Raw genomic sequence first — 27,137 nt, 5'->3', positions numbered from 1 at the left:
TGTAGTCCATCTGCATAGCATAGGCTGTTTCCATGGTAGGATAAGAGTGTGGAGTAGCGGCCATTAATGCAACTGCTTCTGCCATAGGACTATATCAGCATAGAACCAGATAACAATCCACTTTTCCTTCTTGGTTTTACATAGTATGCATCAGATACTATCCATATCTGTAAAAACCTTTCATGAGATGTCAAGATTAATTTTATGTTGGAACTTAACTGGACTAAGGGATCCTCAGATACCTGGTAAAAGCTTTTCTCCTAGATATATTTGTGTGCATATTTCTGGGAAAAATTATCATTAGATTTAGTACATTGTGTAAAGGAAGTTAAAATCCTATTGTTGTGAGTGGGCATTATTCAGTCTATTGAGGGCTTGGATAGAAAAATAAAGTGAGGAAGTGTAAATTTTCTTGTCTGCTTCTTTATTTGGATCACCCATCTTCTGCCTTTAGACATATGAGTTCCTGATTCCCAGGCCTCATGACTCATGCTGATTACAGTGCTAGATTTCTTAGCTCTCCAACTTTCTGATGGAATATTGTGGGACTTTGTGGCCTTCCTAGCTTCATGAGCCCATTCCCATTATAGATATCTTCTTATCTTTCTCTCCTCTCTTTCCCTCAATCTGTGTCATCTACGGGTTATGTTTCTCTGAGAATCCCAACTAATACACAAGGCAATAAGATGACAAATATAGCACCTCTGAGTTCTCCCAGCATTAAAGATGGGACTCCTCTCAGTGCTCCCAGCATTAGAGATGGGACTAGCAGAACTATTAATTTCTCTCCAAATATGTGACTTTACATTTATCTTTCTCAACTATAACCCTTCCTTAATTCCCTTATCTGACCAGTAGTTTGTATCACAAAATCCATAATGCATTTAAAATTGATTATATTTTTGTTTTCTCTACAGAATCCTCCATTTTCCCATCTGTTACAACTTTATTGTAAGAGGTATGAAAAAGGAAGCAAGTAAGGATCGTAAGTATTTTGAAGCATAACTGAAATACTTGGCCAAGTTTCTATGTAGTAGAACTATTTTATCAAGGGAAATCTTATTTATATGTCTAGAAAAGAAAATAAAGAGCATTACGATCATCCACACAGAATCAGTAAACTCAGATACTTAGGTATCTGTCCTCTCTCCAACTTCCTGCCCATAAATGCCCTACACAGAGGCCCATTTTGACAAACCTCTCCTGAAGACCATTTAGTGAACAACCAGGAGATTTAACATAACCCACTTGAATCTAATGTATAAAATATGATATGTCAAGAGCTTTGTAATGTTTTGAACAACCAATAAAAAAAGGAAAAAAAAAAACAAAAACAAACAAAAAAATAAAATAAAATAAGGATGACCAAATCATCACATCTGAACTGGGAGACAACGGGGCTGTGAGAACAGTTAAGAAATAGGAAAGTGTTGCAAGAAAAGTAGAAGAAGAGAGGGATTTGAGAGGGATTTAAGAGGATGACTATTTATAGTTGGTAGGTAAAAAGAATGACACAAATGACACAGGTATTTTTTGTTTTCCTTGATATGTCAGATGGATGTGATTGTTTCATTAGCCAAGAGGAGGGAAACAAATATTATTGTTTTTTAAGGCACAAAAGAAAAAATCCTCATGCTGCCATATTTGGTTTGAAGAGCTTGCAGGGCATGCCAGGCAGAGATACTCTGTTAGAATCATGAAAGCTCTGACTTACCTCCCATAATGAAAACTCTCTCTCTCTCTCTCTCTCTCTCTCTCTCTCTCTCTCTCTCTCTCTCTCTCTCTCCATATATATATATATATATATATATATATATATATATATATATATATATATATTGCTAAGACTGGTAAGACTGGCTGAACTTGCAATCTTCGACTGAACTTGCAATCTTCCTCAACCTCTGGAGCTTCTGGAGTTTAAGGCCTGTGTTAACACACCCTGCTATGATATTATACTTCTTAACCATTCCTACAATACATAATTCTGTCCTTATAAGTACCCAATCAACAGAAAGATTCATTTTGTCCACACAATAGTGCAGTCATTAAAAAAATATTTCATTCTTTTTTTTATGGTGCTGGGATTGAACTCAGGGCCTTGTTCATGCAACAAGCACTCTACCAACTGAGCTATACAGTGGTGCACACCTGTAATCCCAGTGGCTTGGGAGGCTGACACAGGAGTATCATGTGTTCAAAGCCAGCCTCAAGAAGCGGGAGGCACTAAGCAACTCAGTGAGACCCTGTCTCTAAATAAAATGTGGAATAGGGCTGGAGCCATGGCTCAGTGGTCAAGTTCTCCTGAGTTCAATCCCTGGTGACAAACAAACAAAAATCCCACTACTAATCTAGCTAGATTTCCTGAAATCAAATATGGTGATAGCATTGCTCAGAAAAAGATACTGGATGTTTCATCATTTTAAGTATAAGAAATGACTTTTCTAATAATCGAAGTTATAAATTCCTAAGTATCAAAGTGATCCATTTCCCATGATGGAGAATGTTCATTATTAACACACATTACTATTTAGCATGCTTTTTTCATGTATTTTCTTAATGTTCTTATCCATGAATTATAGTCAGACATAATAATGGCATTCATTTTGACATAATTATACATGAATGGAAGATAATTTGCTCCTTTATAATCCTTAGTACTTCCTCCTTCCCTCACTTTCTCCTTCCTCTGTTCCTCTTCCTCTACTCTATTGGTCTTCCTTCTATTTGTTTATTTATTTTTTAAATTTGTTCTTTATAGAGATACATGAAGGTGGAATTCACTGTGGTATATTCATAAATGTACACAGCATAATTTGGTCCATTACATTCTGCAGTTTCTCCCTTTTCCTACCCTTCTCTCTTTCCCCTCAGTTCCTGTTCTCTACTCCACTGAGCTCCCTTCTAATTTTCATGGGATCCGGCATTCATTTTTATTTCCTAGTTCTGAGTCTGGCTTGTTTCACTTAGCATGATGATTTCCATCCATTTACCACTGAATATGGCATGTATTTTAGACAGTGCACTCAAGCATCTGATGAGCACTTGGCTCCCAGTCACTAAATTATTCAGAAATTTTTAATGTTGTGATTCTATTATCCTGTTTGGGTTCTAAGCTGGAATGTCCACAAATGAGAAAAACATCATTTTCTACCGAGCATGAAAAAACTTAAAATTTTCTAGACATATTCTAATAGGTCACCTATCTTTGCCTAAAATGCTTTAGTTCTTTTTCAGTTTAGAAAATATTTATTATACATTCACATATTAATCAAGTTTATGAAATTTTTGTCTGATACATTTTTTATTCTACTTCAATTTTGAAAAAATTATATGCTTATGTAAATATACCAGTTTGCTTCTAAATAGTTTCACTTTAAAGGAGCATTTTAAAAATAAACAATAATATTATATATATATATATATATATATATATATATATATATATATATATATATATATATATAAAATGGATCTACGCATGTAAATTTTACAGGACTAATATAAAGAAACTACAGACAGATGAACTTATTTTGAATAAAATTTATTTTTATTTTTAATAAAATAAATAATCCAGTGTATCAAAGCTTATTATTTCAAAGTAAATACAAATATTATAAATGACATTAACATTTTTACATCATCTTTACAATGTAGAGTACGTTGTGCTCAGCATTCACCCAAATTTGGACTAATTAAATTTAAGTGTTCAGTAACCATGTGTGCCTTGTGACGTCCATATCTACAGCTGTATAGCAGGAAGTATTGCTTGGGGCCCAAGGATTTTTATATTTTTAATGGTTGAAAACTAATCAGAAGAAAAATAATATTTATTGTCACCTGAAAATGATATAAAATTCAAATTTTAATGTCCAAAAAGATTTATTGGACCATAGCAGTGATCATTTATTTGCATATTCTTATCTAGCAAATTTCTTGCTAAAAACAAGGCAGCCAATCAGATTTGATTTGTTTGGTACCAGGTATTGAACCCCAGGGGTGGACTTAACCACTGAGCCACATCCCCAGCCCTTTATTAAATATTTTAATTTGACACAGGTTCTTGCTGATTTTTTTTTATGCCTTGCTAAGGCTCCTGCCTCCGCCTCCTGTGCCACTGAGATTACAGAGGTGAGCCACCATGCCTGGCCAGACAGTTAGTTTCGATAGATCATATGGCTCAAACAGCTTAAAGTGCTTACTCTCTGTTCCTTTTACAGAAAAAAATATTTGCCAGCCTCTCTTCTGGAGGGTTTGTTCTTCTAGAAGTATAATCATGGCTTGGTTATCTTTTTAGCACAAGCTGATATACATAAAAAAACTCAATAGTTTCACCATAGGATACACTTGTAAATTTAATAAAATAAAAATTAATGAACACCATAACTCTCTACCCAGAAGTCATATCTTAGAATTATCTCAGTCTAAAACACTTCATTGAAACATAGTTAATGCCATAAATTTTTCAACTTAGATAGATCAGGGTCCCTGTTGCAGCTTTGCCCAATCTTTATCTTGGGTAATTTACTAATCTCTAATTCTCTCTTTCAGTATCTATAAAATGGGACAAAAGTAGTGCTGATCTCATATTGTTGCAAAAGATTAATAAAATGACAAATATATAATAATTTAGTATAGTGACTGAAAAATGGCTGTGCTTTAGATAAATATTACTACCTTAATAAACATTCAGTTTCCTAATTTAATTTATTCTGTTTGATATTTTTTAAAATGTTCTTATTTATTGGTTCTTTTCAGTTATACATGACAATAGAATCCATTTTGATATAACTAAATAAGCATGGAATATATCTTATTCTAGTTATGATCCTGTTCTTGTGAATACACATGATGGTGGGATTCACTGTGATATTTCTTTTTGTCACTGATATCAAAAAAGTGATACTTTAATTAAATGGCTTGTAAAACTATATCTAAGTATTTGTTCATCTTGACAAATTTTAACAGTTTTCTGGGCTAGTTTAAAATATATTTTTGATGTCAAAATATAATACTAAACCTGAGACTCAGAAATAAATATAAATGCATATTAAATTTACTTGAAAATTAAGAATGTCTTCAAAGATAAAAAGAAGTATTTATGTATAAATGACAGAGAAATGTTGCCGAGAAAGTTTTAGCAGTTTTGAGAATCAGAAACACACATGGTTAAGTAATATATTATATAGCTTTATCTTAGCCTCATAAAATATTTTTTAAAAAGCACACCTTTAAAATTAAGTCATTTTAAAATAAATAATGTAAGATTAATTAATTTAATGGCAGTTCAATGTTATAAATATTATTATATTTGATATTAAAAAGTATTCCAATTATATTGTTCCATTTATTTCCCTTGTTGAAATGTTAACATTGCTGAAAATAATTCTTTAGACAGTTATGTTTAATTTAGGTTTTATGACTCCTCCGAGTGAAGAGAGGAAGAGTGTTGTAATTTTCTGGACATGGAGAATCATTTGCTATGGTAAACTGGATAAATGCTTGTGGTACCTCATGGGAGTAGCATAGAAAAGAGGAGCTGGATCTATTCTGCTGAGATGCCAAGGTCTCCATTTTCTTTCAAAATCAGTGGCCTTAGAGGGATCATGAATTGCTGAGGTAGAACAATCTTTACTCCTCTTTATCTCTCTTCCACTGCCTTTGAAATCAACTAGAGCTTCATACTTGGAAGCAGCACAAAGGGTAAGGCTAGGAATAAAAATATGGCCTAGGATTTGTGATGCTCAAGTGATTCAGACTCATTTCTCCTATAGCTGCAGTTCTGAAACCTGCTAGACTTACCACTGATGTATTGCAGTTCCTAGCATTCTAATTCATTTTACAGAGGTAATCCTAACCAGCTCTACCATTACTCTTTTAAGGAGAGCTTATGCTTTGGTTTCATTTAAAGTAATTCATCACTAAATTCATAATTCCTGATTTTATCAAATTATGCAGATACAGAGATCATCTAGGCCTTCTTCTTGAACAAAATCAAAGTGGTTAAAAACTGCCACGATACATGGTGCTCACACATGATATAAAAATACCCCTTCAACCTGCCTACCTCCTCTTTGTTTAAGCAGTTTCTGTAATTCCATATATTTCTTGTCTGACTAAATAAAAATAGGGCTAATAAAATCCATTGGCTGTTTTACTCAACATTCAATACAATGCATTATTCTTTCTTATGTGTAAACCTGATATTTTTAAAATGATGTTCTTAATGTGTGTTCAATTTTATGAACACACTCCAAGGGATATTATTTGTATAATATCCCTTAGAAAAAGCACAGTCTGTGGCTCCTTAATTTGTTTTATATTAACATATCTTAATTTTATTGTATATTCACAAGTTCTTCATCTTCAATTGTAAGAATTTATTTTTCTCATATTTAAAAAAGACACCTTTTCATATGCCTTAGGAAAATATATAAGAAATCTATAAAATAACTAGCCTTGTAGTATTTTACAATGAATATTAATATGTTGATATTGATTTTCTTCTCTTAAATTCTGTTGCCAATTTTGTTAGGTTTATTTTATGCATCAGAAATAAGCAAAAAAAATTGAAACATTTATTACCATGAAATTATCACAAATAGCTGTAATAAAATAACCATATTGCCTTCATATTCCATGAATTTATTGATCTTCTCCGGGAAAAAATATTCAGAGAGATTTAAATGAGACAATTTAACCATTTAATGAAAAGGAGATAAAGGGTCCAAACTTTAATCTATTATTTCTTATAAATATCTAGTGAGTGTTATATTCTTGTAAATAATTTCAGCTAAAGCATACCCTGTAGTTCATTCTAAAGCTATCATCTTGCAAACTGATACTTTGTTTAAGAAGGTAATTTTAATTTTAGTTCAAAACAATGCAATCATTTGGTTTCTTCAGACTCTAGTTATACATGGAATAGTCTCTTATTTTAAGCCAGACTACTATCACTAATCATGGAGGACCAAAGATGTGTACAAATTTTGAAGGAACATTGGTGTCTCAAAGCTCAGATAATGAATTTTAGCTCTTTCTGGAGAAAAACCTTTCCTGGATGCAGTCTGGCAATATTCCAAGATTTCTTTTTAAAAGTAACTCCAAATGTGTACTGAAAATAAGCTAGTAATGTTTAAATCAACTGGAAAGAGAGGCTTCTCTTTTCAATATTTTTTTCCTGAGTGTAACTTTGAAGTGCAGCATTTGGGGATTATGAAGGTTTGGGTTACCTGCTGAATGAAGGCATGAAAAATTATTGAAAGCACCCTTTTTAAAAACTGTACTTTAAACTTATGAAATATCACCTGTGGTTACAAGGAGGTATGCAATTCAAAGCATTTTTTTTCAACCTAAAGATAAAGAGTTAATTTTAAATTGAGATTATATTTTTCACGTTTTCTGTATCTACAAGAGCATAATCAAAAGTTTGTGGTTCACTTATTTTTAAAGTCAGGAGATGATGGGAATGAGTAAATGCTATTAAATTAAAGAAAATATAGAGAAATTTAAATGAGTTAGACACTGTGAGCAAAACTAAACCAAGGACCACAGCTAACCATACTCTAATGATTGTCTCACAGCAGGTATTTTAAATGATTTCATTTTTAAATAAATTCAACTTGTATCTATTCCCCATAATCTGTTCTGAATTTACTTGATACATTCAAAACCTTGGAATTTTATATGTACATATAATATATATATATATATATATATATATATATATATATATATATATATATATATTTCTTCAGTAACATTTTTAGCCAGGGTGAAGTTGCTGCTGATATTGTTAAATTTGTATCCTATGAATATAATATAAAATATATTTGGATAAGCATTCTTCTTCAGAAAACAAAGGAACTATCATAATATATTTCTAATTGATATCATGAGAGTATTCTTTGTTAAAGAAATCACTGTCATGCCTGCCATATGTGGAGATTGTCAAATAATATTTTGAAAAAATTTCAATGTCTATATAGTTAAATATTTACTATAGTATGCAAAACATTTGATTATAGCCAAATGGGAATATGGCTATCTCTCCTGTTTAGCAGCAATATATCAATATTTAAAATATCAGAGCTTCTGATACTGGTAAGAGTAAATAATAATTGTGTTAAAACCCATGATTCATAGAAACGTGAAGAAATGAATTCAGAAACTCTTTTCAAAATTAATTTAACATATATAAATACATGAATCATTTTAATTTGTACATTTTAAACATAGATTTTGGATAGTTTATAATGTATGGTGAAACTGTACCTTTTAGATTGCATTGAGTATGTCTAGAAACATTTACTGTCTGTGCCTCTCATGTGGCAACAGTGTGCTGAGGAACCAACGAGACCTGTTACATGTTCATAAGTGCAGTGGAGAAAAAATAATTCAGAGAAGAAGACTATAACACTTTGGATAGGCTGTATGTGGAAAGTGTTGTAATTTTAGATGTAGCAGCTAGAAAGTTTTCTTGAAGTGGCTTTTGAATAGAGCCAAAGGCTCATAGGAATGGACAATGTGGATACCCCATCCAAGGTATGCATAAAAGAATGTTTCTGTCAAGTTCTATGAACAATAAGGATGGCAATGCAGAGGTAGTTTCACAGACAAGTGCAGGAGAACTCAGAGTCAAAGATGTCCAAAAAAGTAATAGACATTGAAGGCCATGGAAGGGCTTTGGATTTAATTAGAATGAACTGGATGATTTTGAACAGAGGAGAGACATAGCATGAACTTGGTTTCAGCAAATTACTACTATTTTGAGTCTAGACTGTAAGTGGACAAGGGCGATGGAAGAAAGATAATTTGAGGATACACTGCAACAGTTAGGGAAGAGAGGATGGGGTTTCAAGTGATGGGTTGTGACAGTGGTGATGCAATGGGTGTTAAGAAATGGTTGAACCAGGTGCAGTGGTGCACATCCATAATCCCAACTACTTGGGAAGCTGAAGCAGAAGGATCACAAGTTGCAACTTCAGGAGATCCAGTACAAATCAAAACTAAATAAATTAAAAAGAATTGGGAGATATCTCATGGTGAAGTGCTTACCGAGCATGAACAAGACTCTGAATTCAATCACCAGAACCCATCCCCCCACAAAAGGAAGCGATTGAATATTTAATCTGTAGTACAGGCAACAGGACTTGGTAATCGGTCTGAGAAAAGGAGACATCCAGGATAGTCACAGACAAGGTCAGAAAGATAAAATTGTCACTGACTGTGATGGAGAAGTTTGTTAGAGGAGAATGCTTGGGAAGAATAACCCTGGAACTTTGATTTGGGCAAGTTAAGTTTGGCATGACTATCAGACATTTATATTGAGCTAACACATGGGAAATTGTTTACACAAGGCTGGAATTAATGTGGAAATCTAAAATTGAAATACAAGTTTAAGAATAATTAGAATGTAAATTGAATTTAAAACCATTAGACTGAATCAGATTGCCTTTAAATGTAGATATAAATAAATATATAATTTCTCACATAATTATACATAGTCTTTATCAATCCTTTTTTATCTTTTGAATACACACACACACACACACACACACACACATAAAACAACATATAAACCTAGACAATGCAATCTCTAGAAAAAAATGTCAGGATAGTGAGAAAGATAAGATTGCTACAAATGCTATGAAGACCAATTTCTTACTAAATTTAGTTAAAATGTATATGCCCTCTGATTTAAAACCTTCACATATGGGCATATCATAAAAAATATAATAAATAATTTTTGCATATATCTCCAACAGAATGAAGTAGGACTTAAAAATATATATTGCAAAATCCTACATAAGGGAAATTGTGTAATACATGGTAACATCTCTGAACAACAGAATAGTGTATACCTGTCAACTCTATAAATCAGAACTATAGAATCAACTTAGATTGATCTTGAAGACACAATATTGATCATACTTTCAAAGTATAGAACATTTTATACATTTTGAAGTCATTTCTATCAATTAATATATATATGTATATATATATATATATATATATATGAATGTCATGATATATGTACAAAATTTAGAAATACATGCATCTTTAAAATTAAGTACAATTATTGCCACAGGTTCATAAGACTGGAGAGAAGAACATTAAGGATTTACATCAATTTATTTCTGATAAAATGTGATCTGATGCAACTCCAGCAGAATGTTTGTTTCTTAATTATGTATGATATAGCCTGACTTTTCTGCTTTTTATTTTTTTAAAGAAATGGTTTGATTGCATGTGTGTGAAAGAGAAAACTGAATTAAGAACACTTTCCAGAGTTTGAGTTGCTATGCTGTAGAATTGAATTGCTAAGGGCACTATTAAATCAGTTATAAAATACTTGGTCTATTATTATTATTATTATTATTATTATTATCATTAATTTTCCTGTTCTGAGAATTGAACCCTCCAGCAATCTATTGCTAAACTAAAGCTCAACCCATTTACTTATTCTTTTTTTATTTTTATTTTTTTTTTGAAATTTCTTACTAAGTTAAAAAACTGGTTCTTAAGGGCTGGGGGTGTGGCTCAGTTGGTAGAGTGATTGCCTAGCATGTGTGAGGCACTGGGTTTGATTCTCAGCACCGCATAAGTAAGTAAATAAAGGTCAATCGACAACTAAAAAGAAAAAAAAAACTGGTTCTTGATTTTTACGATACTTCTACTTCAGCCCTTAAGTCTCCCACATTATAGATGTGTGCCTCTGCACCCAAAATACTTGCCTCTTACTAAAGATTTTTTACTAAACTCTATTATTCACTTCTCTCAATGAAGCTGTTAGCATTTTTTTTCTTCTGTTTCCTCAAAGTCATCTTTAAATTAATGACATCACCCAGCTCAAAATGAAAATAAAAAACAGACTAAGTCTTAAAAAAAAAGACACCCATCTCCTCTTGTTGGAAACTGAAATAGACATCATGGGGAGAAAATTCACAAACAGCAGATGCTGTGGAGAGTTCACTTTTCAATTGTTGATATTAAAGAAGAGCACCTCTGTGACTCTGAGAGTCCACATCCTGTGTTTATGGATTACAGTTGAAATGGTAAAACAGCATATCCTTGTACTTCTAAATATTTTATGATACAAGGCATTTATGATGGAGAATCATTTTACTCACAAAATGTTAGGTTTCTTCTAGTATTCTATTTATTTTAACTTGGAAGGAAACTACATATTTAACCTGTACTGAATGAGATGGGAAATAATGAACAATGCAATGACATACAGTAATTTTGAAAAAGTAAATTATTTTATTTTCATAGAAATAAATATTTAACACCACATAATGAAATATGATTAATTTTAGTATTGCACATAGTATTCTCAAAACGTAATAAATTAATGGATTAACAAACAAATATGCAAAATCCTCAAATTTAGTAATTTGAATTAAATATGAGCAATGAGAAAAATACACTATATTACAAAGATAGAGCATTATTAATATAGATTAATTTTTTAAAATAGAAAAGGTAGAAAAATAAAGCTTGTCAAAAACATTTCTGGAAGTTATGCTCATTTCCATTAGGTATAATTAGGTTTGCATTATAGATGTCTTAATATTTACATGAAAAATTACTTCTCTAGCTTCTATTTTAATTATTGATAGCCACCTTGCAAATGCCTGCTGTTGACTACTGGGGTGTGAGAAAGTAAAAGTGTTTTATTGAGTGACTTTTCTTATACCTGAAACAAAGTAGTGCACTTGCTGAGTCTGTGAATTCTAGCAGCAGTTTTCCTGGGTTTAAATTCTTTAATCTCTTTCATTTTCCTCACCTTTAAAATGAGGCTAATTGTTTTGTGAGTATTCAGCAGGATAATACATAAAGCTACTTATGGTTTGGCATCTGGTAAGCCCTCGGATCTCATCGACTTACAGATTAATTTTGTTGTAGTGAGAAAGGAACTAGTTTTTTGAATTGTCTCTGGTGAAAAGCATCCTCCTTGGATCCTCTTCAATTCATTCTCCTCATTTAACAATCACTTAGAAAATCACATGTGATTAAATATCTTCCCTAATTAAACCCTTAAATTTTTTCAATTACTCTTAGGACAAAGACCAAAAATCCTTAATACAATCTTTACAGGCCTGACTAGACAATATGGTCATTTCCTTCCTCAGCAGTCTCACCTCTAACATTTTTTTTCCCAACTGCAGTCACACTTTTCCCTCTTTCAGATTCTCAAAATCATCCACTCTCTTTCTACTTAAGGACATTCTCATATACATGCAGTCTACCTCTTAATTCCTAGTTATCATTTAGGTCTATGTTCTCTGGATCTTCCAGGACAATCTCTGAAGCTTCTTGCCTAGATTGACACTACTCTTGAACACTCCTTCTCAAATTTTGTTGGTAGTTTTAGTTTGGAATGATATTTTCATCCACTTACAAAATGAGGTTTTTTTACATGGAAGGTATATGATTACTTACAACAAACATCATTATACTCTTCCAATTGTACATGAAAAAAAAAAGTTCTCCTACAGTGGAAAAGGCAGAAGAGGATCTAGAGGAAGCAAGAGAGTGCAGACCTTGTTTGGCCCACCCTATAGAGAAAGCAGGAGAGGAGAGCAGCAAAAGGAAGAACACATACATTTGGGGGATTTAAATGTTTATGGACAATTAGGAGATTGGGCAAATTACACTATGTGTCTAGAAAAAGTTGCAAATTATACTATGTGTCTAGAAAAAGTTGCAAATCCTACAGTATCTCACCGTAAAATGTGTTATGCAAGCAGGAAAAAAACATCAGTGATGTTTCATGTATCTCGCATTTGCCTCTGAGACAAGTTCATTCCTCCCTGCAGTCTTAGAAAGCCACAAGTGGTCTTCACACTCCCTAGGACATTTCACCAAATGGCCTGCATGAATACATGTGGAGTCCCTCTGTTACCACTACCATGCCAATGATGTTGTTTACATCTGTGCTGGACACTGATCAGTCTCTTAAACTTGGATGGCTTTTCAAAGAAAATGTTCCCTTCGATGAGGGAGGCTGTACTATAATTTAAATCCAAGAAGAAAATAAATTACATTTGTTTTTTGCAATATAGATTTATTGATAACCCTACCTTTCTTTTTTATTTTTTTTCTCTCTTCTTTCTAAAATATATGCTCTATACCAGACTTACAAGGTCTATAAAATTTTTTTCTATCTTACTCTTCAATATTTAAAACTCAGTATAGTCTATGACACAAGTAAGTGGATGAATACATTTAGTTTGATTGAATGCATGATAATTAACAGATGAAGCGTTTGTGACTTACTGATCATGGACCAAATATCTTATTCAGATGCATATTTGAGTGAGTGAGTGAAAACATTAAAAGATTCCTATTTGTAATCACCTGAGGTTAATTTCCTAGTAGATAATGTTGAATATTTACAAATGCAGTAATTTTTTTTCTCAACATGAACAAACCAGAGAATAGCTTACACTGAATCAATGCCCATACACCGAAGGAGGGAAAAAGAAATAAAGCTCACAGGTAGAACTGTTTTTAGTTTTATAGGTTACAAAACAGCATTAAGAAGAATAAAATTAATCAAGAAAGGTTTGATGTTAAAACAATTCTAAACATTTAAAGTCAAGTTTATGATCAATAGCCAATTAAAATTTTAATTACATAAAAAGATTTAAAAATTTGTAATTTAATGTCTAAAAATTGACAATCTTTTATATATTACACATATATGGACATGTTTCATACATAGAAATATATGACACGTTTCATACACAAGATAGTATTTTTAAGAAAATACACATGTACAAGATAAAAATAAGGATGAATAAAGTTTATTACATTTGAACAACCATTTTAATTGACTTCGCACTGAAACAATACACATTTTGTATACCTTTCACTGGACAGACTATCAGGAGGTACATCTTCAGATTTTCTGTGCATTTCCTTTTCTTTCAATGTCTGTTCCTCAATTTCCCTTTGGTTTTCATTTTCATTCTGTTTAAATTTGTGCAACAGCAGAGAGGACAAGACAGAAAGAAAACCTGTCATCTTAAAAACATCATATCATTCTTCTATACTGGTATGATGTGAAACAGAAAGTGCTTGAAATAATATTTAACTACAATTTATCAAGAGATCAGCAGTATCAAAAAAGGATAAAACATTCAAGTGTAGAGATGAAAAATGTTTTAATGGCTTCAAACTAATATACTCTATATAGTGTGACAATAAGGGTTGTCAATAAAGGTTGCTCCTTGGTAGAACAACAGTTTCTCCTACAACAATGCCAGATTCAAATTAGCTTAAACAGAAAGCAAGGCATTTTGACTCCACCCACCTTACATCTAAGTGATCACCAATATGTTAAGCTTAGTAATTATAAAAATACGTCTCCCACCAACAATAAAGACAAACAAATCCTACTGCATTGTTGATCTACTGTTCCTAAATGCACCAAAGTCAATACTACCTGTGTTTGCGTACTGCTGCTGCGCAGCTCACAACACAGCTTCTCTCTTCCAGCTAAAGACAGCTGCTTTAGTGCTTCCAACTCCTCTAAAAGCACCCTTTCTCTTTCTGAAACCAGGTTTTCGTTATTTAATGAGGATCTCTATATAAGAAAAAAAGGTCATGGAAGAATATTGATTGCAATAGAGGTAAAAAGCAGAAACATCAAGCAGATTTCTTTTAACCCCTTGGGACCAAGAGACCTTGGTTCTACCTTATGATTCAAATTTCATTATTAGGGATTAAAAGGCACATATGAAGTTCAATGCAAAATTTGCAACTTTAGAAAAAAAGTTATTTAAACTTAAATATTCAGGAATTTGTATAGTTCGAGTAATATTTTCTCTGTCAATTTTTGCATTAAAATTTTAGAAGAATAAATTCACAAAATGCAATGAAGAAAAGCAAAACTGATTTTTCAAATGATATATTTTATTCTCAAATATCAATTTCCCTATTATTTTATATTTAAAAAATACACGTTTTAGTTTTCAAAATTAAATTCAATAAATTTGTTTTCATAAGAACTTTCATGTAAATATTTCTTTCTTTTCTGCAATAATTTTGTGAGTATATTTTATATAGCAGTTGACAAGAATATAGCTCCCAAGTACCATGAGATATTTAAATTTAGAAAAGAATGTTTTATAAATTTGAATTTCTCTAATCAACAAGAGATGTGTCCTTGGAGAGAGTTCTAGAAACAGATTACTTCAGAAGATTTCCATTCATGATTAAAAAGATGGATTAAAGATAGATAGTGATAAACCTTGGAGATGGTAATTGGTAGACTCACAGAACTATAAATGAACATGTAAAAAGTGAATGACAGCAACTGTATACTCAAGTACCTCAGTATAATATTTCCAAAACTCTCAAAGTGCTTTAGCTATGTATGGTCAATAGAATTTTTAAATTTATATTGTAGTCAAATTTCCAGTGCCTGAAAGGCAGTTAAATAAAATGATAATGCACATTATATCAGTTGAGTTAGGTGTGCCTAACAAGGTGTAAAGTTGATCCCAGGAACTTCCTGATGTTAAGTATTTGTAATTTATTTGTATCTAGGAAAAATAATTTTGACTTAAAAAAAAGCCACATAAAAAATACTATTATTTCAATTGAGGAGAAAAGAGACTCTAAAGTTCCATACCTGGGCTAACTGTCTATTAAGTCTCTTAATCTCTTCTTGTAGCAGCTCCATGTGTCTCATGTGTGCCTGCCTCAACAGTTCTGTGGCCTGTTGATGTTCTTCATACTGTCGTACAAGTTCTTGCCTCATATCTTCCAACTGTTCTTCGTTTGACATCATTTGTCTAGAAGCATCCATGCTTGATGTCAACATCTTACCATGAATCTTTGATAAGAAAAAACACAAGCAAAAAACTCAATCATAACATATTTTGTGGCAATTAGTCAGCATTGATATTTTAACTGAATATGAAAACAATTCTATTAACAACATAAAGCATCTGAGTTTTAGTTTTATTATTAAACAAAAGCATAAATCACTTTTTTTAAAAAAATTATTTTTTAGTTGTAGATGAACATAATACCTTTTTTCATTTATTTTATGTGGTGCTTAGGATCGAACCTAGTGCCTCACCCATGCAAGGCAAGCGCTCTACCACTGAGCCACAACCCCAGCCCATAAATCACTTTTTTAAAAAAAGTATTTTTCTTATTTATAATTCCAAAACAACATGAAGTTAATTTATTACCACCATATATGTTATTTTCCAAAAGGAAACAGCTACTTACCAGATAGTTTAGCTAAAATCTAATTCTAACAGAGAAAAAATACTCAAGATTCTTTATCCACCCCCTCCAACCCCCACCCCGTCCACTTTTTTTTCCGCCCGTACTAGAGATTGATCCCAGGGCCTCACACATGCTGGGCAAGTGCTCTACACCAAGCTACATCTCCAGCCCCTTCTCTTAATGAAGTTATAACTCCTTTATATATCTTGATATTTTATAATGGGGAAATAATATAAACAACAACAACAAATACACACACACACACACACACACACACACACACAAAGTTTATAGGGCCAGGGTTGTGCCTCAGTAGTAGAGTGCTTGCCTAGCATGCATGAGGCACTGGGTTCAATCATGGGAACCACATAAAAATAAACAAATAAAATAAAGGTATTATGTCCATATACAACTAGAAAAATATTTTTAAAAATTAAGTTCACAAAATATAAGGAATTTTGCCTATTTAATTTTTATTCATTGGTCATCACAGTATTATAGAAAACTGCTTATTCAAAGAAAAATTATAATAAATTTTATTTGGAAATAAATGCTTTACATTTATGAGTTTCTCACACTCATGACAAGTCAATAGGTTCTATGAATACTTCAATCCCTTAAGATACAAATTAAAATCATTCTGCCTTGAACAGCTACAGCTAAAGTAGTTTTCATAAATATTTCACAAGTTTTGAATTACATAAAAAGCTGACAGTTTTATTTGAATACTCCTCTGAACAAGATATATCTATCATGAACACATAAAATAAATTTGAAATTTAGATAATTTTAAAAGAAGTAGAATTTATTGTTTTCTAATAAAGGCTGCAATTCGTTGGGGTAACAGATCCTCAACTAACAAGAAAAAAGAATTAGTATATAGATAATAAGATACTTTGAATTGTCTTCTTGAATTCATAGCAATTTCCTTTTATGTTCTTACATTTAATTGAGCAAATCATTTGGCCACAGGTATTACCTAGTTATAATATAATTAATCTTCAATTAGTTTAAATAAAATTAACACAGATATAATTTACAATGAGAACTTAACATGTACTATGTCCATAAGACAACCATGAATACTATGACCTGACTTATTTTATACTTCACACCAATATTGTTTCACTTAATCAAATACCTTATAATTAATAAAATACATTAAAGTCAAGACTGGACTTCATACTTTCATTCTCTATTAATCAGCATTATTGCTACTGTTTTAAACTGAAGATATTATTATAAGTTTTTCTTTTTTATATTCAAAGAAGCATACTTACAGATTCACTAACTATAAATGTTTTGTCTTTGGAGAACATTTCTTCTGAAATAGTTAGTTGGTGGACCTCTGATTCTGCTATATCATCAAGATGATCACTGTTTGGTAATAGAACTTCTCCATCTTCTCCTAACTCTTTACTAAGTGGCTTAAATTCTTCTTTAAATTTCATGTCCAATGCATCAGAGGTCTGAAGATCAATTTGATCCTGAGATAATTTCATTTCATTAAAATAATGTTTTTCATTTTGATGACAGAAAGTAAGTGCTTGTTTTGATGACATAGTATTTTCTTTTCCCTTTGATAGTCTAGATAGTTCAGTTTGTTGAGCAAATGCAACGCTCATTGACACAATGACCTGAAGAAATCAATCTAACAAACAAAAAAGGATTAGATTTATAAATACCAGCTGGATTTAAAAAGTGGATCATTACTCAAAATTATATAAATTAGAAAAAAGCCTTGACTCATAGTTTCAAAAACAAAAATAAATCCTCTAATAAAGTGATACAGAGATAGGCTATTTTTCAATAAATTTAACATCAAAGTGTTTTACTGCCTGCCTTTTAAAATAAAACAAGCAAAACTTTTCTAACTATAACATCAATAAATGCTCAGTACAAAAATTAAAAAAAGTAAAAGTCTTTATATTTCTTTTTTCCAAGAAAATTCACTTGGCCATGAGTGATAATGTTCTGTGACAATCCTCCATCAGTATCTGTAGTTATTATCTAACATTACAATAATTTATCAGGGTAATACAACTACTTTTTCTCTTCATAACTTTTCCCTCATTTTTATAATGCAAACTCCTTCACAAGGTAACTATTTACAATGTAACACATATATAAAAACTTGTGGCATTCTGAAAAATTGTAATTACTATTCTATGTCAAGAAAAAATGTTCTTTTCAATGAAAAGCACCGCAAAACATTCTATGAAGCAGCAATTATAGTTGATGCTGTTACACAACTGTTTGATGGACTATATATGAAACTTACAAATAAAAACAAAGTACATACCATCAATAAAATCCATGCTTTTTTTGACAGTTCAAAGATCAAGAAAATCTATGAACCAAGAAAATCTTGCAGATAAACTATAAACTTACCTTAGCCATTTCTTCTTCTAATCTTTCTTGGTATTGTTTTTCCAACAATTTAACCATATTTGTTTCTTGTTTAATTCCACATTCCTTAGAAAACTAAATTAAAGGGTGAAATATGACAATTTACACTGATTTTATACCATTTATTTTAAGGATGTAGTCAATATTCCAAAAATATCACTATTTTTGGACACTTTCAAATAAAAATAAATTTCAGTTATCTTTTAACTAAAAACATTTAATCTAATAATCCTATGAAATAATTACACTTACTATAAACTTAAAGATGCAAAGAGAGAAATATATTTACATATCTGTAATTATTAGCATAAATTCTAGGGTGGGTTAAGGATACTTAAATATAATTAATAAGACATATGTATAAATGTATATTTTTTTTAAGTAAAATGTTAACAAGTGGCTATGTTTGATAATGAAATCATGAGCAAATTTTCTTCTTGGTATTTATTAAAAGAACACAATTTTCCACATACAAATTATTTTTATCAATTAAAAAAATAAATCTTCTTTTAGAAATGTAGATATCCTGTCAACATGAAAGTATTTGTTTATTTACCAATTATTTGAATTTCATCCAACAGACATAAGGAATGAGTGTGCCTCATATCTCTTCTTAATATCCAGAATGAGAAAGGGCAATAGTCAGTGATTTTAATTTTTACTAGAATTTAGAATTATTGAGTGAAGATGAAGATGCAGTTGGGGGTTTGAAAAAAGTTTTGAATAATACAATGTTGAGGACAGGCAGAGAGTGGTTCAGTGGCAAGCACGGTAAAAAAAAAAAAAGTGTTTTTCTATCATTACTTCTGTTGGAAGATGGCCTGATCCATTATTCCAGCCCTAGCACCTTGGATTTTAGGGAATCCTATACACCATTCTGAAGATACCCTCTGCTTCCATAAGGGGAAGAAAAGACTATGTTGGCCATGGTACTAAAGCTGAATTTATGGGATGTCACCAGCCATCCATGGGCTTTGTGTGTGAGCTATGCACATTGGAATATATGAGAAAAACTGGTCTGAAATTGCTGCCTGATTGGGCTCTGCAATGTATGTGTGTCTTTTCACTCTCCCTGCCTGTGATCCCCACACAGCACCTGAGATGGGTGTGATTTTCCAAGATTTCAAACTGCTGACCAACACATCACCAAGCAAGACTTCACACTCTGAAACCTGACCCCTTGCCTTATTTGGGTGGAATATTCTATAAATGACTTCTCCCCAATAAATAGGTGGATTTCAGGCATGCTCTCTTTTGCATGCCTCTCTTAATTTTCTCTGGCTCCCTTTTATGAGCTGAGGTTGACGAGGAGCCATCCTGACACTCATAGAAAAGTATTTTCTGTGTCTGTGTAGTTATTTAGTGCCAGGACAATTCACCTCAAGTGATAATAATTCTGTCACATGTCAGGACAATAGGAGAAATATTCTGATGCAGTGTTAGAGGAAAATTCCATGGTGTAAACAAAGGGAAGCTCCTCTCTACTAACCTGAGAAGGAGAATTCTACCGACCCCATTAATTATTAGAGGATACAGTAAACACTTACTCACCTACATTGTTGGTGAGCCTGAAAAGAAGAACTTCCACTCTGGAAAGCAGTGTGGAGTTTCCTCCTGGATCTGTCTCTCGGTTGTGTCTACCAAGGCAATCTCAAGCTCCCGCTTGGCCAAGTCTTCCCCTGAGGACGGCGTTCCTTCTCAGTCAAAGGCTCGAGCCCCACACTGGGCGCCGAATGTCCCGACCGGCAGGACACATCAACGTGGGCAGCGAACCTAGATGGGGAGGAATGAAGGGACAAGAGACACGAAAGGAGACAGCAAGACAGTAGTTCTGATCAAGCTGCAAACTTTTATTGTTCACACAAGGGTATTTATGGGCTGGGGATGGGGAAAGCTCTCTTATTGGCAGTTGCTAGAAGTCTTCACAATTTGAGATAACGCAGGATGCTTCAGGAAGACAAACGGCCATAGGATGTCTCATGGAGATAGATGGTTGCAGGGTGTGACAGGCAAGATGTCTCCCAGGGGCTGCTTCTTGTAACTGTCAGACTATTCTTTGAAGGAGAACTCCCTTTTGGTCCCTAGCACTGTCAGGCTATTCTTTGAAGGAGAACTCCCTTTTGGTCCCTGGCAAAAGGGTTTATTAGAGAGACATACTTCATCTCTGAGTGAAAAAAAAAAAGTACTGAGGGTGAGTTTTCATTTGCACTGGAAATCTTCTCTAAGAGCCCTCTGCAAGTATCTGGGCATAACCGAGAGAAGATCAGCTTGTGTACTTCACCATCATATCACTACCAGATTAGGTGTGTTTCAGCTGGAAAGAGCAGGAAAGAGTTGGCCTACATCTGCCTTGAAGCAATCACACCATGGTTTTGGTTTCTATAATTGAAGATTCTGAACAGAAATTCCCCAATTTTATTAACAAGGGAAAATTTTATGCTTTTCTTGCTGCTCTGGGATGATGTGTGAATCATTGTGTAAGGGGTTTTCTCATTATTTCTTTCTTCATGTTCCATCTCATTTTCTAAGATTTTGGATTATTTCTTGTATATTTTCCCCTAAATCACCTCTTCTTGTCACTTCAAATCCAATACTTTCTCAGTTTTGTTTCTTTTTCTCCTTGTTTCCTCCTATAACTATTTTTAGTGACATCAGTTTTATTCTTTTTCTTATTGAATTGCACCCAAATAATTTTATGAACACTACTGCCTATTTTTTTCAGCCAGGTGTATACTGCTATTTTGCACCATAACTCACCAGTTTGTGGACTTATAAAGATCACTTTCAACAAGCAATTTCTTAATAAGTGATATATGTTCTGCTTTAAATTGTCATTTTTACTGGAGCTTATTCTCTACTCTTAGAAAGGTCCTGGTGGAAAAAACTAGCAACTCAGTCATGTCAAGTTGGGTAGTTGATGCTGAGATATCACCCCTGCCCAGGGTGCTTTCCAAAGGGAAAGCTTTGCATTAAAGGACACACAAATATACTAGGAAGAGAAATACATCCCAATGCATAAAATACCTTGACCTTACTAACACAGACAACATAAAAAAATGCAAAAAAACACATCAAATTTCTTAATTCTCCAATAACAGCATTCAAAGACTTCTTTTCCTATCCTTCACTAAAGAAGTTGGATAAAAATGTTTAATAATATTGACTGCTTTATGGTATGGAAAGAAAAAAAAATTAGGTAGTTCCTCCTTTTCCCCAAAAGCAACGGTTCATTCTGGGAGGATTTAATTTCCTTAATGGGCCATTGTGTATCTTATTTGAGGGTACTATTTGAATTGAAAGAAACACTGATATTTAGGCTATATGAAAATCTTTCACTTTGGAATGAAAACTTGTTCATATTTAACTAAAACTGAGCCACTGGGATGAATCATCTTTACCATAAATGCATTGAATTACAATCACCACTATATATGTTCATTAATTAAAATCGGTATTCACAGGGCTGGGGATGTGGCTTAAGCAGTAGCGTGCTTGCCTGGCATGCATGCGGCCCGGGTTCAATCCTCAGCACCACATACAAACAAAGATGTTGTGTTTGCCAAAAACTAAAAAATAAATATTAAAAAATTCTCTCTCTCTCTCTCTCTCTCTCTCTCTCTCTCTCTCTCTCTCTCTCTTTCTCTCTCTCCCTCCCTCCCTCCCTCTCTCTCACTCTCTTTTTAAAAAAAAATTTTAAAAAAAGGGTATTCACAAATCCACCTAACTTTAACTTCTTTATCATTTTTCATTGAGAAAAATGAAAGTCCAAACAATATTCAGAAAAAAATTCTGCCTCAATCACAAGAATAATGTATACCTACATGTTATGCTGAATTCTAATGCTATTTTCAGATACATAATCAGTTAAATATTTTTAGGCTTGAAAATCATCTTTAGATTTCAAAACACTGTTATGAAAGATGATTGAATTTGCCTGTATTTACTTATTTAAAACAAGGAATACAGGGAGAAATCAGAAATTTAAATATATGTATAAACACACCTGTGGCTGCTTATTTTTGGTGTCATCAAGACCTTCCTTCTCTTCTTCAGATGATGAGAACCAAAGAGGTTCAGCTGTAAAGTGTATGTAGATTTACTTAAACTACTTAGAACATTTAGAGAGAATGATTGTCTGTCAAAAATAAAAAGTAATAATCAGCTTGAATTTGAGGTGCTATTAGTTTTTAACTCTTTATTGGTGAGGTATACTTGTGTGTACTCAGTGATTTAACCTCAGAATATTGCAACATTGGCAAATGCTCTTCCAAAGTTTTATATTTATTTATTTTTGGACTGTTACACAAGGTTTCAAATGACATTTTCAAAGTGTTTGTACTGGCATGAGACTTGCCATGCTCTTGTCTCAGTCTCCCAGGTAGCTGTGTTGTGACCTACTGTACCAAGCAGATACTGAGTATTTCAGGAAATGATTTTAGTGATAAAAACTTTAACAGTTTACTTGGGGGGGTCACTACATATCACCAGGATTAAGACACAAAAATATCTCAAAATTATGTGTCCATCATATAAAATGCTGCAACTCATAAACATCAAACCTGCTGCTGATTGCAACAATCCTGGTCTCCTGAGTTCCTGGCCAGCACCTTGATCTCTGCATGACCTGCCTCTTCTGTGTGACTGAGGAGTGAACAGACAGGTTCTATTATTTAAAATAGTAGCCTGTTATATTTTTTATACACCATATGGTCTATTCATGCATCATCTCTATATACATAAACACAGGGTACACCTATTTTTATCCCCAAACTCTAAATGATAGGATTTCAAAACATGCTCCCAGAAATGGTGGAAGAAAAATGCATGTCACCTGCTCTATGTATTCCTTTCATCACATCATATTCTGGACACAAAATGCAAAACTCACACCTATCTTATTCTTCTACCAAAGACTCATTTTAATGAGAGCATGGATTACTAAAATCATCATCATTCAAATCTCAATCCTATGATGAGTATACACTTGTTTCTTTCAAGGATAGTGTGTTCAACCACCCCCCTGTTGAAAATATCCCTGATCTTATCACTCATTTTCTACTTTCCCTCTTCTCCTAACATCCTTATTGATATCTATTTCCCCAAGTGCCTTGTTGTGACTGACTCTTCATGTGTGCTGATATTCCCATTTACACTTTAATAGAAATTCATTTGATTGCAAAAACGGCCTTTGGTCCAAATCCTAAACTCACTCTTCTTCCTTACCCTACACTGGAATCCTGCCTACTATCTCTATTTCACTGCAAGTTCTCTTTTACATTCAGTAGTCCCAGGTACAAAATCTTAGGCCATTGTCTATGGATTTAGAGAATTCATCTCTGCAGAACATAATTCAAAACTATGTATCCAAATCAAGGGCCCAACAAACTTGTGTGCTTCAGATCTTACATAGTTTTCTATTTTCATACTTATATTTCACCTTACATTCGTATAAATATGCCAGTTGCCCAATACCCGTATACATTCAGCAGAATGACTCCTAACCCAAATTGAACATGATATGACCCTTAACCATACTCTGTTCCCTCAATCTATTTTCACATAATAGCAGGTCCTGAGTTGATCTTGCCATACAGGTATGTAGGGAATCCTCCAGCTGCTGAGAAGCTCAAAGGTAGATATAGAAATGATCCTTGGTGCAAATGTTGGCAGCTAGGTAGGACCTGTGAGGTCTAAAGTCATCTTCCATGGCCAACAACACAGTCAGGATGAAGTGATGAGGCTGAATCAGTCTCTCTCTTCACAATGCAGGGAAGATGGACACAATCAGGTCTGTGTGGATTGCTGATCCTGGGCTCCTAGGGTATATAGACCTTTATGTCTTGTGAAAATATCACAGGAAGGTGGAGCATCCTCAATCTCATCAGAGACTTGGAAACAACGGTTAGGACAAAGTTGTTGCCAAGGCAGTGACCTCATTCACTTCCCTGAAGGAAGTGACCTCACCTCACTTGCTTGGTGATGGAACTCTCTGAACTTGGGATCCAGGAGGCGAGGCATCCAGGGGCAGTTCCACTCCCAGTGGGCTCACTTGTTTTTCTGTACCAAGGCCAGAGTCATTCTTTGTTGGTACCTAGTGATGTGTGGATAGCCAAATGCCTTGAATGGTCTCAAAATGGGCCTTTTCTGAGAAATAAGTGGTGGCTCATTGCTGGCTCCTGACAACTACACAGAGATGGCCAAAGAGACCAGAGCTGAGACAGGACAGGTCACTGCTGGGGAACATATTTTCACCCACCCGTCAGAGGATAGAGTGGATAGATGCAGACCAAATACAGGGGTGGTTTGTGTGTCTCAGTGGGTGTGTGTTTCAATTTGTCGTTTTGTCTCATGTTCTGAGAACATGAAATAAAAACGTTTTTTGTTGTTGTTGTTGCTGTTGTTGTGGTTGGTTTGAAATGGACTGTTAACTAGTAAGTCTTTTTATGTCAGTGGATCCCATTGGGATGTGGTTAAAGAGAGTAGAGAGAAGAATGCAGCCGTGAATGTGTCCTGTCTATTGGAAATCTTTGCAGGAATCCTCATGGCGAATTTATGAATGGACTGCTGCTTGCCTTGCAGATGGGCAGCCCCTACCAAGATCCTAAGTTCCTGTATTCTTCCTAAATTTTGGCCACTCTCTGAAGCGGTTCGTGGTTTTGTGTCCAAGATATGTACCACATTTAAGCTCTGTGACATGGCCATGGACTGGATGGCTGAAGGGCATGCCAAGCATCTCAGAAAACTCAAAAATTAGCATGACTGGTAAGGATCTCTCTGGAGAATCCCTGCTTGAATAGATAGTAACTCAAGTTGCATGATTAGGAGCTGTCAGTGCCACATTGTTCAACTAAAGAAAAGTTTTTCTCCAGGCTTCTTTCTTCCCTATTGTTCTGTTCCCCTGAATGTCAGGGAGGTGTTTGCCTTAGGGCACTCCTTTGGACTCCTCAAGAAAACAGTTTCAAATGGAAATGAAGAGACCTAATCTGTGCCTTTGAAGTAAAGTGCTTTGTAAAAGCTGTGTCTGAATCAAACTCTTGGCCCTGTGTGTGGCTGTGAATTACATTCTCAGCACCCCAGGAAACTCAAGAAAAATCCCATGTGTCCATCCAGATCTAAAAGGATGAAACAGAAGTGTACTATTGGATGAAGTCTCTTGCCTTCCTCTGGTCAGGCTCCTGACCCTATGAAGTCAGAACAGGGATCCTCTGGGTCAAATGAGCTGTTGCAAGCCCTCCAGTAACTAGCACACAGGTGTTTGGGGTTTTTCATAAGTCCAGTACACATAAAGAATCTACCCCTGGCAGGCAGCAGGCCTCTAATTTGACAAGCAGAGCAGTGCTAATGACAGGCCCATTTTATCTATCCTGTTTCTGAGGAAGGGTGTCCAGGCCACCATTACATTTGGCATATGATGGGTATGAGAGCTTTCTTTGCACACCATATTAGACTGCTCACCCTTTAGAAACCCCCAGCCAGAATGTTATGATGAGTGTCTGTATGGAAGAAGATGAGGGCCATGTGGGAGTGTTTTTGTTAGAATAGTGGTCTTTCGTGTGGTGGTTGGAAAAGATGACTGGGTCCACCTCAGCTTGAACTCTGGTGTGATCCCTCTAGAGACTGAGTTCTGGAACTGATCTCACAGAACTATTGCCATGAATTGTGTTGGGATTTTAGAAGGCCAGGCATTAGAGGAGCTTTTGGAAACTGAGATCTAGGCGAGGGTGGCATTCTCCACAGCACTGGGAATCTCAGCCAGGATTTCACATGATTTTGCTGTTAAAGCCTTTTCAGCTAAGTTGAGAGCCAAAACTCACAGGAACCTCATATTTTAGACCCCAATGGGCCTGGATTGCTGTGACCTTTCGCCACTCCTTGGGAACCTTGCCTGCATGCTATCTCCAGAGCTTTTACTGACAGGAGATTCCTCAACACTTAATGGCTCCAGAATGAATCAAAACCCACAGTGTCAACTTCTTTATTCTTGAAATATGGCTAGGGCAATACCATGAAATTTTTGAGAATCCCATGACCAGAAATCCCTGGAGAACCTTTAGATCTCCTGTTGCTCTTTATGACTGAACCAGAGAGTGCCATTTTTGACTGAGTGGAATTCATGACCATGGTGAAGAACAGAGATGCCAGTGAATAGGACCCAGCAGGGAACTAGGCCTGGAGCAATGGAGTGCAGGTGTGTGATCCAACATCTGTGGTGGGCCCCTGTGGATCTGTCATTGGCTTCCAAATGACATGTGACTGACAAGGTGTAGCCATGAGACCCAAAAATATAAAGGCATGTTGTTGTGGGGAGAGGATTTGCTGCGATGCTCAGAAACAAGAAGCTATGCTCAAGTTGGAAAGATATATGGGGTAGCAGCTCAGTTTGCGTTATTGCCTTCAGACCCTGATTCACCCCATGTGGCAGAGCTCCCTCCAGCATTGTGTCCTGGTTGACCTTTTTGTATTTTAAAAACAAA

The sequence above is a fragment of the Callospermophilus lateralis genome, unplaced genomic scaffold, assembly GCF_048772815.1.
Source record: "Callospermophilus lateralis isolate mCalLat2 unplaced genomic scaffold, mCalLat2.hap1 Scaffold_83, whole genome shotgun sequence".
In the NCBI taxonomy this organism is placed as follows: domain Eukaryota; kingdom Metazoa; phylum Chordata; class Mammalia; order Rodentia; family Sciuridae; genus Callospermophilus; species Callospermophilus lateralis.
The sequence above is the reverse complement of the archived record's forward strand: the minus strand, read 5'-3'. Positions refer to the sequence as shown.